We start from the raw sequence: 17,570 nt of genomic DNA, 5'->3' as shown, positions 1-17,570 counted from the left end.
ATATTAAAAAAAGCAATTGAGTTAATTTGAATATAAAATTGTCTCTTTTTTAGAACTGAATCTCCACATTATACAATACTCTTCTATTTCTAATACAGTACTAGTATAATCAATATTAGATATAGTTTTAATCAATGTCTGTCAATATTTTCAATTACTCACATAACTTTCCCAAGGACATTTATTCTGACAGTTTCTTTAACTCCCTACTCAATATCCATGTCAGAATCAAAAGTTATATAAGATTTTGAAAGTTTTATAACCGACTTCTATTTGTTAGGATAGAATTATAATTGACTGTTTACGATGTCAAACAATTAATTCCAAATTACCTCACTTCAGTATATACATAGACTTAATTGTCAAGTCACACATTATTATAAAAGATGCTTAAAGTAATATACTTTGCAGTTGTTACTTTCACCTAGCAATAGGAAATAATTAACTTTATCCAAGTAAAATAGAGAGATGCCCAATAATATGTGTCTCTTTTAAAAACAGGCCCTTAACTACATTATTGCATTTACACTACTTCAAAATGATATCACAGTTCTCTTACATTTGGAATCGATTGTGACTAATACACAAAAAATATTAAGGTTCTTTTAGACAAATAGTGTCCGAATAACTGATAATATAAAAAAATAAGAATTATTTTAAAAGATTTAAGATTTTAAAGAATAGATGTGGCGTCACTTTTTTATTTCAAGTATTTTGGCTGAATTTTAGAGATTCATCTGGTAAATTTTGGTTAATGTGATTCCGCAGTATTGCATAATACAATATACATACTGCGGTTTGTTTCATTCAGATATATTCATAAAGTCTATCTACCTGGTTAAGCCCAATAAATTCTCCCTGATTGATACTTACATAATATAATATTTGTAATAGACACATTCAAATGAAGAACTAAGTGACTTCTCAACCAGATTTTGTGATGGAATCATGAACGGATGCGCATTCTCTTACATTTGTGTTGCCATTGGTAGTTTCATTACATACTAAATACCGAGATAATAATGAAGACTATCTCTAGGGGAGCAAAAATAAAAAGAATGACATTTATACTTAATGCATCTTCATCTACTTTCAGAGACATAATACATGCCTTAGCATATTTTAAGAGAACAATTATGCATATTAGCATTTTGATCTGAACTGAACCTGAGAATTAATACCAGTACTTGAGGTAAAGTGTTTCAAAGTATTTAGAATTGGAACTTATCTTTCTAAAATTGATATAGTCTTACAAGTATAACTATAATATCCCTATGTGTGAAAAAGATGACCTAACTCCCATTTAAGTTTGCAGTTATCTGAGTTGTTTTATTTTGTGCTTTCATCATTACATAAATCTGTAAGAGGAAAGCCAAAGGTTATCAGAAAGTGAAGGAAGAATATATAAAGTCACAGAAAATTCATGGACTACAAATAAGAGTTTAACTTTTATTTTCTCATAAGTGCAATCGGAAAATACAAAGCTATTGAATTTTGTTTGTAGTAATGTCTATGTTTTTAAACCCAAGCTAAAATTCTTACTTAAAACTCTAATATTGATAAGTATCTAAATTTTGCTCTGACATGGTATTTTGTTTTTTGTTTTTTGTATTTGTTTACTAACATGTGTATATATTTATGACATGTCTGGCATCTAGCTCAATTCAATTACTAAAAAACTGTTGGACAAAAAACAATAAGTTTCAAATGAGAGTCTCAGAGTTAAGAATTTGGTATTTTCAAGCTTTAACTCCTCCTTGATTTCTGAAAACATTTTAAAAATCCTTTGCTTTTGAAAACCATACAACAAATCATACAACCATACAAAAAATCTTGGTTGTAAATGAGGCTATTTTTATAGCTAAAGAATGATTCTTTTGGCCCAAAATATGCCACATATTTGTCTTAAAATTGCTATTGAATTCTGCTAGTTAACTAATCGTCAGAAATTTTTAGCAATATTTATGACGCTACTGATTTTACCTGGCTTATGGAAATGGTTAAATGATAGTGCTTTTAAATTACATACATTTACATTTGCTTTAAATTTGCTTGGGTATGTTGGTAGTGTATAATTTTAGGGAATTATCCATCAGATTGCATATGCTCCACCACTAAAGTTCACAAATTTCCCTACAATTAGTTGGTAATAATTATTCTTCATTTATTAATACCACTTTTGATTTCATTTTGGCCATGACATATTTATTTTATAAAGATTCAAATTAATTTCTTCAATGCCAAAATGTGCACATAATCACTAACAGAACTTTAGTCACATCAAATAAAAGAGTGGTATCATATGATATATGTATGCTATAGATATTTGTTTCAAACAATCACTGCTTTAACAACTAAATTTCATATACTTCAATTTGTTGCCATTGTTATCTTAATTAGTACTATGAATCATTTAATTCTCGCATCTTTCACAGCTTTAGAAGGTGAGAAAATATATATGGTTAAATTTAAAGTATCTATACATTTTTACAGTACGCATATGATTTTACAAGAATGTTAAGTGTTTCTCCAAGAGGGGAATTTTATTTGGTTACTGAAATGATTATAGAGTATGCAATATTTTTCCAATACACTGTCAAGAGTTATAAACAGAGATGTGTTTATTAAAATACATATTAGACTTTGTAGAAGGGTTGTGTATGGCACCAAGTTTGCTCAAACTTCAAAGCTTGTTCTTTCAAAGAGATCTGTTGGCTTCCATCTAGTTCAGCACAGTGAGGAAATATGTAAGTTTAATTAAAATAAAAGACCCAGAGAATCAAGACTTAAGTATGGTAGCCTATCGATACCTCACTTCTCCATAAACTTATTTTTATAATAAAGTATTTCAGTACCTGAATATAAGTCCTGGTATTTGTCTTCTGGATATCTTATAGTATGACTGTGACGTATGTATGATGTTAAATCTTTTTTCTGCTTTATAGTCATTCAGGTCAAATTAAGTGGAAATACTAGTGTAATTTAAACAAAGTACTAATTAATGATGTTAGTAATATAGTTAATTTCTCATTACTTAACTTTCTCATTTATAAAACATAGACATAAAACTAACTTAATTATTTACTCTTGTGCATGCAATCAAATTAGAGACCAAGGAAAGATGGTAAATATCTAGAATATCTATTTTCTAGAAGGATCCAAATACCAACTAAGGTCATTATGTTCTGTTAGTCTCTCAGGAAAAGTTGGCTTCTCAGTGTTATCTAAAGAGTAAACATTAAAGTATTTTTCTCCACACATAAATATATTAAATATACTTCAATAGTATATTTATGTCACTGGGGTTATCAGGGGTAAAAATTTAATATCTGAATAGGAAGGTGCTGGAATACATGTGTATATGACTGAATAATTTAATACCCTACACTAATATATGAGAACCTATAAGAGACAGATTTGGTATGTCCCAAGAGATGACTACATTTTTTAAAGACTTAAAGATGTTAATTAAAGGAAGTAGAGTTTGGGGTGGGCTGTTAAATTCTGGCACTCCTGTTTTGGCTAGTTTTGATAACTAGTCTCAGAGTGACAAGAGTGAGCAGTTTGAGAGGGCAAATGATATGGGACAGGTACAGGGCCTCTGGCCCTTAAGTAGTTGCACTTAACCTTATTGAAAGGAACTGTTGTCTCATCTTGTATTGTATTGTCTATACCTGTGTTAAAGTGACCAGAGAGAACAGATTTATCTCAAAAAAGTTTTTTTTAACATGTTGGTTTCTCTGTTAACAAATGGAAAAGCAGGAGTAGTGTTCAGCAAAGCAGGAAACCTAAACAAGGCCTCAATTAGTAAAATTAAAAAATTATTTGCATATCAACCACTCTTCTAAGGAATACCATTACCCAAAAGTTATATAATAAACTTTGCAGCATCTACCAATAACTTTATAATCTTTGTTATTCCAATATTTGTTGGAAAAATCAAAGAAAGAGTAAATAATGTATTATATACATTTTACATAGATATAGTTAAGTATAATGAGTATCTTTAGATACAATATAAAGTAAGTTATGTGAATATATATTTTCTTTTTTTTTTTTTTTTTAATTTTTTTTTTATTTAAACACCTTGATTACATACATGATTGTGTTTGGGTTTCAGTCATAAAAGGAACACCACCCATCACCAGTGCAACATTCCCATCACCCAAGTCCCAAATCACCCTCCTCCCCACCCAACCCCCGCCTGTACCCTAAACAGGCTCTACATTTCCCTCATACATTCTCAATATTAGGACAGTTCAAAATGTAGTTATTTCTCTAACTAAACTCATCACTCTTTGTGGTGAGCTTCCTGAGGTGAGCTGGAACTTCCAGCTCTTTTCTCTTTTGTGTCTGAAAATTATTATTACAAGGGTGTCTTTCATTTTTCTTAAAACCCATAGATGAGTGAGACCATTCAGCGTTTTTCTCTCTCTCTCTGACTTATTTCACTCAGCATAATAGATTCCATGTACATCCATGTATAGGAAAATTTCATGACTTCATCTCTCCTGACAGCTGCATAATATTCCATTGTGTATATGTACCACAGTTTCTTTAGCCATTCATCTGTTGAAGGGCATCTTGGTTGTTTCCAGAGTCTTGCTATGGTAAATAGAGCTGCAATGAATATAGGTGTAAGGAAGGGGTTTTTGTATTGTATTTTTGTGTTCCTAGGGTATATTCCTAGGAGTGGTATAGCTGGATCGTATGGGAGCTCGATTTCCAGTTTTTGGAGGAATCTCCATATCGCTTTCCATAAAGGTTGAACTAGACAGCATTCCCACCAGCAGTGGATAAGAGTTCCTTTCTCTCCACATCCCCGCCAACACTGTTTATTCTCATTCTTTGTGATGTGTGCCATTCTCTGGGGTGTGAGGTGGTATCTCATCGTTGTTTTGATTTGCATCTCCCTGATGATTAGTGATGTGGAACATTTTTTCATGTGTCTTTTGGCCATGCGTATTTCTTCTTTGTCAAAGTGTCTGTTCATTTCTTCTCCCCATTTTTTGATGGGGTTAGATGTTTTTTTCTTGTAAAGTTCTGTCAGTGCCTTGTATATTTTGGAGATTAGCCCCTTATCTGATGGGTATTGGGTGAATAGTTTCTCCCACTCAGTGGGTGGCTCTTGTATCCTGGGCACTATTTCCTTTGAGGTGCAGAAGCTTCTCAGCTTAATATATTCCCATCTGTTAATCTCTGCTTTCACTTGCTTGGAGAGTGCAGTTTCCTCCTTGAAGATGCCTGTAATGTCCTGTAGTGTTTTGCCTATGTGCTGTTCTATATATCTTATGGTTTTGGGGCTGATATCGAGGTCTTTAATCCATTTGGATTTTACCTTTGTACATGATGTTAGCTGGGGGTCTAAGTTTAATTTTTTGCAAGTGGCTATCCAATTGTGCCAACACCACTTGTTGAAGAGGCTTTCCCTGCTCCATTTAGGATTTCCTGCTCCTTTATCAAAAATTAGATGGTTGTATCTCTGGGGAACATTTTCTGAGTATTCAAGCCTATTCCACTGATCTGAGGACCTATCCTTATTCCAATACCATGCTGTTTTGATAACTGTTGCTTTGTAGTACAGTTTAAAGTTGGGAAAAGTAATTCCTCCCATATTCTTTTTCCCAATGATTGCTTTAGCTATTCGAGGGTGTTTATTGTTCCAAATGAATTTCAAAAGTGTCTGATCCACTTCTTTGAAGAATGTCATGGGTATCTTTAGAGGGATGGCATTAAATCTGTATAATGCCTTGGGGAGTATTGACATTTTGATGATGTTAATCCTGCCAATCCATGAGCAGGGTATGTGTTTCCATTTCCGTGTGTCCTCTCTTATTTCTTGGAGCAGAGTTTTATAGTTTTCTTTGTATAGGTCCTTCACATATTTAGTCAAGTTGATTCCAAGATATTTGAGTTTGTGTGGTACTATTGTGAATGGGGTTGTTTTCTTAATGTCCATTTCTTCTTTATTACTGTTGGTGTATAGAAAGGCCATTGATTTTTGTGTGTTAATTTTGTAGCCTGCCACCTTGCTATATGAGTCTATTTTTTCTAGAAGCTTTTTGATAGAGTCTTTAGGGTTTTCTAAGTAGAGTATCATGTCATCTGCAAACAGTGAGAGCTTGACTTCTTCCTTTCCTATCTGGATTCCCTTGATATCCTTTTCTTGCCTAATCGCTATAGCAAGTACTTCCAGTGCTATGTTGAATAGGAGTGGTGAGAGAGGACAGCCTTGTCTTGTGCCAGAATTTAGAGGGAAGGCTTTCAGTTTTTCTCCATTGAGGATAATATTTGCCACTGGCTTGTGGTAGATGGCCTTCACTATATTGGGAAAGGTTCCCTCCATTCCCATCTTGCTGAGAGTTTTGATCAAGAATGGGTGTTGGACCTTATCAAATGCTTTCTCTGCATCTATTGATATGATCATGTGGTTTTTATTTTTCTTGTTATTGATGTTGTGTATTATGTTGATAGATTTACGGATGTTAAACCAGCCTTGCATTCCTGGGATGAAACCTACTTGATTGTAGTGGATGATCTTCTTAATGAGGCATTGAATCCTATTTGCCAGGATTTTGTTGAGGATCTTTGCATCTGCATTCATCAGTGATATTGGTCTGTAATTTTCTTTTTTGGTAGCGTCTCTGTCTGGTTTAGGTATCAAGGTGATGTTGGCTTCATAAAAGCTATTTGGAAGTGTTTCTGTTTGTTCAATTTCATGAAAGAGTCTTGCCAAGATTGGCAGTAGTTCCTCTTGGAAAGTTTGATAGAATTCATTAGTGAATCCATCTGGACCTGGGCTTTTGTTTTTCGGCAGACATTTGATTACTGTTTTAATTTCATCAATGGTGATGGGGGTGTTTAGATATGCTACATCCTCTTCCTTCAACCGTGGAAGATTATAAGAGTCCAAGAATTTATCCATTTCTTCCAGGTTCTCATTTTTAGTGGCGTAGAGTTTTTCAAAGTAGTTTCTGATTACCCTTTGAATCTCTGTCATATCAGTAGTGATCTCTCCTTTTTCATTCCTGATACGAGTTATCAAGTTTCTCTCTCTCTCTTTCTTTGTTAGGTTTGCCAGTGGTCTATCAATCTTGTTTATTTTTTCAAAGAACCAACTTCTGCTTTCGTTGATCTTTCGGATTGTTTTTTGAGTTTCCACTTCGTTGATTTCTGCTCTCAGCTTTGTTATTTCCTTCTGTCTTCCTGTTCTTGGGTCCTTTTGTTGAGCATTTTCTAGTTCTATTAGCTGTGTCATTAAGCTACTCAGGTAAGCTCCTTCTTCCTTCCTGATGTGTGCTTGCAAAGCTATAAATTTTCCTCTCAGTACTGCTTTTGCTGTGTCCCATAAGTTCTGAGAGTTTGTGTCTTTATTGTCATTTGTTTCCAGGAACCTTTTTATTTCCTCCTTGATTTCATCTCGGACCCACTGGTTATTGAGCATGAGGCTGTTTAACTTCCAGGTGTTAAAGTGTTTCTTCTGAGTCCCTTTGGAGTTCACAAATAATTTCAGAGCCTTGTGGTCAGCGAAGGTAGTCTGCAAAATTTCTATCCTCTTGATCTTATGGAGGTATGTTTTATGTGCCAGCATGTAGTCTATCCTGGAGAATGTCCCATGTACATTGGAGAAGAATGTGTATCCAGGTTTCTGGGGATGGAGTGTCCTATATATATCCACTAGGCCTCTTTCTTCCATTTCTCTCCTCAGGTCTAGTATATTCTTGTTGGGTTTCAGTCTGGTTGACCTGTCCAGTGTTGACAAAGCCGTGTTTAGGTCCCCCACAATTATTGTGTTGTTGTTGATATTATTTTTCAGATTTGTCAGCAGTTGTATTAAATATTTTGCTGGCCCCTCATTCGGTGCATATATGTTTAGGAGAGTGAATTCTTCCTGCTCTACGTACCCCTTGATTAATATAAAATGTCCGTCTTTGTCCCTTACAACCTTCCTGAGTATAAAGTTTGCATTATCTGATATTAGTATGGCCACTCCAGCTTTTTTATGGGTGTTGTTTGCTTGGATAACTTTTCTCCAGCCTTTTATTTTGAGTCTATGTTTGTTCTGACTATTCAGGTGCGTTTCTTGTAGGCAGCAGAAGGTTGGATTGAGTTTTTTGATCCATTTAGCCACTCTGTGTCTCTTAACTGGTGCATTTAGTCCATTGACGTTGAGAGAAAGAATTGTCCTGGGATTTAACGCCATCTTTATTTCAAAATTTGGTGTGTCTTTTGGGTAGTCTTGTCTTAGATTAGGTCTTTCAGTTTTTCTCTTAAGACTGGTTTTGTGTCTGTGAAGTTTCTGAGCTGTTTTTTGTCTGTGAAACCATGTATTCTTCCATCAAACCGGAAAGTGAGTTTTGCTGGGTATAGTATTCTGGGTGAAGCATTCATTTCATTCAGTCTTGTCACAATATCCCACCACTGCTTTCTGGCATTGAGCGTTTCTGGTGACAGGTCTGCTGTAAATCTCAGGGAAGCTTGCTTGAACATGATTTCCCCTTTTGATCTTGCTGTTTTCAGAATTCTGTCTCTATCTGTGGGATTTGTCATTGTGACTAGGATGTGTCTTGGGGTGGTTTTTCTGGGGTCTCTTTTGGTTGGTACTCTTCGGGCATGCAGGATTTGATCACATATATTCTTTAGCTCTGGGAGTTTCTCTTTAATGATGTTCTTGACCATTGATTCTTCCTGGAAATTTTCTTCCTGGGTCTCTGGGACTCCAATGATTCTTAAGTTGTTTCTGTTGATCTTATCATAGACTTCTATTTTCGTCTGTTCCCATTCTTTGACTAATTTTTCCATTGTCTGCTCATTTGCTTTAAGTTTTTTGTCCAATCTCTCCTGCTGTATGGAATTGTTATGTATCTCATCTTCCACAGCACCAAGTCTATTCTCAGCTTCTGATACCCTGTCCCAGAGCTTATCCATTTTGTCATTCACTTCGTTTACTGAGTTTTTCAGGCCTGTTAGTTGACATGTTATTTCAGTTTGGAGTTTTGTCATTTCTGCCTTCATATTTTCTTGGTTCTTATTAGTGTTCTGTTCAACTCGATCCATGGTTTCTTGGAGTCTGTTGAGCACCTTCCATATTGCTAGTCTAAAGTCCTTATCTGAGAGGTTGATTAGTTGTTCAGTCATTATCTGGTCCTCAGAATTGTCATCTTCATTCTCTATGTCTGATGCTGGCCTGCGCTGTTTCCCCATTGTCACATTTGTATTGTGGGTTTTTCTACGTGTTGTAGTGGTATTCATTGTCTATATGATGTAGGCAGCACACTCCTCTGGCTCCTCCCTTTCTGGATGGGCTGACTTGCCTCTAAGGGAGGGGAGTCCTCCGTGGATGAAGCCTCACACTGGGTCAAATCTTAGGCCCGAGCATGTAACAGAGAAGACAGTCCAGAGAGAAATGTTTGCTTCTGTGATATAGCGCCGTTCTTAGTGTGATTTTTCCTTCTTGTTGCAATGGAGTTCTTTCCTTAGAAAGAGTGCACGGCCGCGTAGCGAAGCGGAGCGGCCGTGCTCCTCTGAGCCTCTTTTTGCCCCACTCGCAAGAGTTTCACGCAAGAGGACAGTAGACAGACATAGACAGGTCACACTCACAGTCTTTCACAGCTGAGCCCCACTGGGCCGGTGTACTTTCGCGGATTTTCCCCGCCTGGTGTCACACACAGGGAGCCAGCTTTTGCAAAGGATAGCCGGCTTTTATGCTCTGAAGTCCCTCCCTGAAAATGGCGTCTGGGCGAGCGAGGTTTCTGGAGGCTCTTTTTGCCCCACTCGCAAGAGTTTCACGCAAGAGGACAGTAGACAGACATAGACAGGTCACACTCACAGTCTTTCACAGCTGAGCCCCACTGGGCCGGTGTACTTTCGCGGATTTTCCCCGCCTGGTGTCACACACAGGGAGCCAGCTTTTGCAAAGGATAGCCGGTTTTTATGCTCTGAAGTCCCTCCCTGAAAATGGCGTCTGGGCGAGCGAGGTTTCTGGAGGCTCTTTTTGCCCCACTCGCAAGAGTTTCACGCAAGAGGACAGTAGACAGACATAGACAGGTCACACTCACAGTCTTTCACAGCTGAGCCCCACTGGGCCGGTGTACTTTCGCGGATTTTCCCCGCCTGGTGTCACACACAGGGAGCCAGCTTTTGCAAAGGATAGCCGGCTTTTATGCTCTGAAGTCCCTCCCTGAAAATGGCGTCTGGGCGAGCGAGGTTTCTGGAGGCTCTTTTTGCCCCACTCGCAAGAGTTTCACGCAAGAGGACAGTAGACAGACATAGACAGGTCACACTCACAGTCTTTCACAGCTGAGCCCCACTGGGCCGGTGTACTTTCGCGGATTTTCCCCGCCTGGTGTCACACACAGGGAGCCAGCTTTTGCAAAGGATAGCCGGCTTTTATGCTCTGAAGTCCCTCCCTCGTGAATATATATTTTCATTGTCCTCAGATATTTAATTTAAGCTTGTGGAATTAAAGATGAACTTTTTATATTTTTGAATGAATCTAATATTCAAGGTTTAAAAAATTAAATTGTACTTTCCCCTGAAGTTTCAGTATAAGTAAATTTGATTCAACCTTTGGAGAATTTGTAGAATTAAAACTGCACTAAAGACTATTTGGCTCTTTCAAATAACTTTCTTCAAATTTTGGCCAATGAATCAGCTTCTATAGAAATAGTAGGACCCTTAAAACTCCAGTTGGCCTCAAATGAATATGACTTTTTAAAATCTAAGTGGAATAAAATTACAGTTTAATAAAATGGCCATGGGAAAAGAGATGAGCCAAAAGCACGTTCAGAAAAAATTGCAAATTAGTGACATAATTTTCAACCAGAGATAACTCATGTTTAATGGATTCATGCCTTTAAACTATTTACCATTCTGAAGGTCATCCAGGAAGTGAAGAAAGTATTCACTCCTCTAACTACTGGAATCAAAAGATTATAGCATTAGAAAGAAGAGGTGAAAGAGGGAAAGAGAACAAGAACAAACATGAGACTTCCAGACCACACTAGGGCTGAACTCTTATTCGCCCAACTACTTTCAAAAGAGAATCCAAATTAGGTATTTTAGCAAAATGTCCTTTTCTTCTCCAAGACTGTAGCTGGCTCTAGGAATAAGATAGGCAGGAAACAATAGATTTGGACACAACTGGTATTCTCATAATAAAAGCAGAAATCAAGTTTCTCATAACACATATTAAAGTAAATTAATCCCCTGCAAACTGTTTTTGTGTGTTAGTCAGTAAGTCTTCTCTTTGCTTTTATCATACTTACCAATTTTTAATTTGTTTATTTTTCAAATATTTGATGTTTTAGGTGCCTAACTCATGCTAACTATTTGGAAAACAAGTTTATATTAGTTTGGAAGATCCAAATATCTTTAAAGAGTTTTAACAGTGAATTTAGAATTTTTAAAGGGTAACTACAAATGGAATAGTAACTTGGGTGATAAAAATATATTTTTAAAAATTGTTGTTACCATAAAGTCCATGAGGATAATTAAAAATATCCCTCAGGGTGGAAAATGCATTTTTCCCAGAAAACAGAATAATAAGCATTACTAGTAAATCATTGGGGAATGGTTTTGTTAGTAGTAGTAAGCCACAAACTAAAGGTAGTACTGGTTGAAAACTTTATAACAAGACAAAGATATCAACTTATTAAGAAAATTGAACATGAAATTGGAACAAGCATTAAACAATACATTGTATTGCCCAGTATTAAACATTTCACTAAAAAGGGATTCAGGTTCCCAGAATTAGGCTCAGGCCTCATTCTCCTTTCTTAACTTTCTAAATTTTATATCTTGCCCTTCTAAAATAAACTTGTAAGAACTGGAGATAAAATATTTTATCTCACTGTTAATATTATGGTTTTACAAGGTGCTAATATTTTCAGTTTGTTCTGAACTTCTTGCTGCCTTTGCTTAATTCTGTAGGCATTCTCAAAAATAATCACCTAGACACACCAAGGGTTTAGAATACGTGATGTGCTTATTGTTTTGAATATTTTGTTCTTGGATAATTGGGGTCATTTTACACACAGTTGTAACAATACTTCTATCTATGGTTCAGAAAAGAAGAGCCATCTTTCTGAACTTCAGATAAATTTCTAGAGGCTATAGAGAGTAAGACATCATGCTTAATATGTTTACATAAAAATAGAGCCCTTTAAAGGAAATATGGTAAGGGTTATTTAGAATTTTATGGTGCACTGAATTCTACACATAAATCTACTACTTATCACTGACAACTTTCAGGGCTTGATCATGTGGTTCTACTACTTACAAAAACAATTACAAGTGTCTTAGTACACTTCTAAGAGAGACTGGGACTTTAAAAACAAGAAATTATTTCTGATAAAATTGGGGTGTTTTGAAGATAAAGTCAGTTTAAATATCCAGCAGAAGACTGTATAATGCTAGAGTTGCCAACACATTTAGAAAGAGGAAAATGCTCTAAAAACCACTTTTTCATAAAATCACTCAAAAATATTACCTTGTTATTTTGACATGGCAGCAAAAATTGGGTTATTTTTAATGTTTTAGTAAAGAGATGAGGGAATATCACTTCTTTCATTATTATGGATTAAATCTTTAGGCTAGGCAGGGATCAAACCATTTACACTGTCAAGGAATTTACAGAGATGAGAGAAATTCATACCTGCAAACTTGAAAGTAGCTGATAAACCTCACTGCAAGTCTTGATGAACTCATCTAATGCATTAAATTGGTGGAATTCCAACTTTGGGGTGTTCCTGAGGAAATAGATCAATATATAATGAGAAAAAAAATCTAAATGAAAGAGATGTGTTCTTTTTCTGAACTTTTTAAGGAAAGTTACTGACTGGCCATTTGCAGAGGAAATCTATACTTAGTTCTGTATTGATTGGGTCATTGGGGCCATTTGTTTTGCTTTGCAGGAATTACTTCACTTGGTTTTCTCCTCCTGCAATCTCAATTTACTTATATCTCCAGGCAAAATTTTTGTCAAAGTAGATATACAAGATACCTGTAGTCTTGCCTGTATTAACTGGTACCACAGGACAGCGATGCTATTCCTTTACAATGCTGAATCTACCTCTGTATCATTTCTGATCAAATGCCTGTTATATTGAAAAAGAAATTATGTGTGTTGGATATTTTTGCAGCGTGAATGTTCACTAATACTTACCCACTGCCTCTCCCATGATAGAGACTTGTTATCTGTGTGATGCCATACTCATCTACTTTTGGCTGTGGTCCCAGTCGTAGCCAAAGTTAGGTTGCAGTTTGTGTGAAGATTCTTGTCCTAAAATTTAAAAAAAAGGCATATTTCATTCTTTTGGTTTTGTAACATAATTTTCTCTATAATATGGAATAGTCACATGAAGCAGAGAAAGTTGATGTCAGCTAAAGAACTTGAAGTAGCAATTGTTCTTGTGTGATAGAAATGCTCTGAGTTTATCTACCACATCTTGATAAATCCCAATACCTGGACCAAACATGAGTACATATAGAGATCAAAATCAAGAATCAGTGGCAATTTAGGATATGCAGTGAGACCATGACAGAGAAGACCATGAAACTGTTACAATGTGTGTTAAAATTGTCAGCAGAATATCATAAATCTAGATTTGTGACTGCTATCGAGACATGGATAGATTGTGTGTTCCAGATTTCTTTTTGTGTCATGAAAAAAGCAACAGGTTTGGGATCAAAATTAGAATTCCATCTCTACCGCTCTGTCTGTTGGAGATCATTAAGCATAATGAACTTCACTGTCCTTTTTACAACCTGTGGACAGGAAATCACCCTTCACAAATAACCATAGTAGAATTATGGTTACATAATATAAATGAGACCCCCTTCCTGCTTCTTCTACAAGACCTACGTATTTATTAAAACACTGAAACTTCCAGAACATGTGCTATAAAATATGTAACAATTGTTCTTTTAGAAAATACTATAAAGTTTAGTTTCAGTTACAGGTGCTTTTATGTCTATAGGTTACTGAAAAAAGAGAGTGTGGATTGATCATGAACTAGTTTATATTTTTCTATGAAGTATTAATAATATAGCTTCCACCATAATGATGGAAAAAAATTCCTTCTAATGGATCTGTGAGTTCTGGACATTGGATGATACTTCTTTGCTATATTAAAAAAATTAGGCTCTATTTGTGAAACTTTTTGAAAAGTTTGAAAATCTGCCAAGCATGGGAGGAAGTGTTCCACTATTCATATTCTTATTCCTACCCTTCCTACACCCTGAGTAAGAATTAAAGTTAGGTATTTAGCATCGAAGTCAGCCAACCTGTCAACTCAAATTTAGGCACTCTACTACATGGGAGATAACAGTTTTCTATTTTTGTTCAAATGTGACTTTGATGTCAGCTAAAGAACTTGAAGTAGCAATTCTTCTTGTGTGATAGAAACGCTCTGAGTTTATCTAACACATCTTGATAAATCGCAATACCTGGACCAAACATGCGTACATATACACTATTCCTTTCTCATACATTCTCATGTGCACACACAAACTCCCACACTCATATACTTACGCACTATGACACACATATATTCTCACACAGACATATTCAGACTTTCTTTTTCTCTCCCTTTCTCTTCTCTGTCTCTTTCCTGCATTCCCCACAAACACACCCATTCTTTTTTTTGGGGGGGGTTAATCTTTTTTTATTATAAATATATTATTTATTTAAGTAACATGATTATAGTTGGGTTACAGTCACAAACAGAACACCCCCTTCACCAGTGTAACATTTCCCCCCTCCCAATGCGCCCCCCCCCCCTTTGCCCAAGTTTTCTGTGTTTGTTTGGCAGAGAGTGACAAGTGACAGTTGCTTTGGGCAGATGTGCAAGATCAAAGTGCCCTTGTTTTTTCTTTTCTGCCCCCTCAGGAGTAAGTTTCTTAAATAAAGGAAGTGGTGAAGTTAACAGAAGTTCCAGCCCTCTACCAAACTAAAAGTTAAGCGTCTTCGGTTTGATGAACTTATTTAGTAATTATTTGTCAATGATTGTGGCTTTATTCCAATATTTGAACAGAGAAATGGAGGGGGTCTCTTGAGTAGCTAAAAGGTGATATCTTACTTTTTTTAACTGAAGTAAACTACACTTTTTTTTCTAGTTAGCTAAGCAAAAGAAAAGGACAATTTTAGAAAGGATTTATAAGGATAAGGTTTTTTTTATATCAATAGATTTTACATCATATATGAAGAATGTATTTTATTTCTACTTCTTTAACTAATATAATTCATTGCATGTGAGAGCTAAGTTTACTTAAGTACAAATTAACCAATGGAATTAAATCATTGGGAATATTTTTGTAAAGAAAAAATTAAAACAATAAAAATAAATCTCTGCACCATCTTTGATACCTAAATATGCACATAGGTGTGTATGGATACATACAAATATGCAGACACATTTTATAAGATATACATATTAATTTTATATGCTTATATTTAAGAATACTATTACCTATTATTTTGAGATTAATAATGAGGTAGCCGTATTAAGGACTTTTTTCCATTTAGTTTCTTCTGAATTTAATTTCTTCTAAAATAGTTTTTATGTCAACAATCTCATTAAGGACAATTATAAAGAGTCAATGAAGAAAAGAAAGTTAGATTTACCCCTGTCTTTACCTATCAGCTTTGATCTGGTACAAGGCAAATAGGAAAGGATGATAAATGTATTAGTTCAAATGTGCAGTTGGCTATTTTCTTGCATTTTAGGTTTTCATTTCATAGTTCTGCCCCTGTGACCAAAATCAATGATACAATCTGTCTTGTAATTCAGTTAGTGCCTGATAGCTCATATTTTAAACAAATGAGCTTCCCTAATCTTTTAGTGAATCCTATTATAGATGGAATTCATTGTAAATGAATAAATATGTCAATTCCAGAAGATGTCACATACTATGACTGTCTTTTTTTTTTGGTTTTTGGGTCACACCCAGCAGTGCTCAGGGGTTACTCCTGGCTCTGTGCTGAGAAATCGCTCCTGGAAGGAATGGGGGACCCTATGGGATGCCCAGATTCAAACCACATTCTGTTCTGGATTGGCTGCATGCAAAGCAAATGCCCTCCTGCTGTGCTATCTCTCCGCCCCTATGACGTTCTTTTTTTTTTTTTTTTTGTACCACATGGGGTTTTCTTTTAGCCAGTAATTCTCAAATCTGAGCAGACATACAAATCATCTGGGTGATTGGTTCAAATATATGTTATAGACCTCCATTACCAAAATTTCTGATTTAGTAGATGAGTTTGTAGTTCTAGCAAGTTTTCAACTGATAATAATTTTTCGATTCAAAAGGCCACATACCAGTTGAGAAAAATACTCTAACACATAAAACGTATCCAAATGTAGAATTTGCATGATTAATGTTGTACAAAATGAATATATACAGGAATGTTACAAAGTTTTAAGACAAACCTCAATTCATTTTAATTTTCTGTAATTTAAAATGTATTTTCCAAACACAAAAAGCACACTAGAAAATGTCACTAGTCAGAAAACTATGCATCTGTTTTTTTTTTTTTTTTTTTTTTTTTTCTGTGAAAGTGTTTTAACACTTTCGTCTATCTGGTTCTGAAATCTCTGGAAACAATTAGATCTAATAAAGAGGATTGGATATTTTCACAATTAAAACAAGTTGTGTAAATTAATATTGATATATACCAGAAATTATTAACATGTAGACAAAATTTTGGGTCAATTTTATTTATTGTTAGTTTAAGCTAGAGAATCCCAAATATTTTAGAGCATGACTGTCAAAGAAAATACTGATGCTTTTATATAAAATAATATTACTCAACAACAAAATATAGAAAAATATACAAATATAATTTGGACATATAGATTATATATCATAAATATATTATATTTAGTGAAACAACATAATCTCCAAAAGGCACAGACTGCGTCATCTCTTTTACCTAATCTTCCAGAGCCTGCAAATAAGTTAATGATTCTTTTTTGGGGATTACATCTGGCAGCGCTCAGGGGTTCCTCCAGGCTCTAGGGCTCAGAAATCGCTCCTGGCAGGCTCAGGGACCATATGGGATGCAGGAATTAGAACCACCATCCTTCTGCATGCAAGGCAAACACCCTACCACTGTGCTATCTCTCCGGCCTCAAAAGTTAATGATTCTAAGGAGATAAATATAAAGCAAGTATGAATGGCCTGAGGACATGTTTTGGGATAATGGAACAAATACAAAGTCTGATGGTGATTACACAAATTTATATATATTTAATTTATATGTATTTAAACTAGGTTTTCTGACCCAAATAAGTCAAATTTATTATATGATTTTCAAAAACATTCCTTTTTATACAACTAGCTTTGCACAATTATTTAAGTTAATATTATCAATTATTTAAGTTAATATTATCATTTTTTTTTTTTTGGTTTTTGGGCCACACCCGGTAACGCTCAGGGGTTACTCCTGGCTATGCGCTCAGAAGTTGCTCCTGGCTTGGGGGACCATATGGGACACCGGGGGATCGAACCGTGTTCCGTCCAACGCTAGCGCAGGCAAGGCAGGCACCTTACCTTTAGCGCCACCGCCCGGC

General features: G+C 35.4%; 1 protein-coding gene across 2 annotated transcripts in view; it reads left to right on the top strand.

Moving 5' to 3' along the window:
- Positions 1-17,570, top strand: part of ARPP21 (cAMP regulated phosphoprotein 21) — a 164,075-nt gene that overhangs the window by 4,305 nt on the left and 142,200 nt on the right. The window lies entirely within an intron of this gene.

This window comes from Suncus etruscus, chromosome 20 (genome assembly GCF_024139225.1).
Source record: "Suncus etruscus isolate mSunEtr1 chromosome 20, mSunEtr1.pri.cur, whole genome shotgun sequence".
Taxonomy (NCBI): Eukaryota; Metazoa; Chordata; class Mammalia; order Eulipotyphla; family Soricidae; genus Suncus; species Suncus etruscus.
Note: the sequence above shows the minus strand (reverse complement) of the source record. Positions and strands in the feature narration are given on the sequence as shown.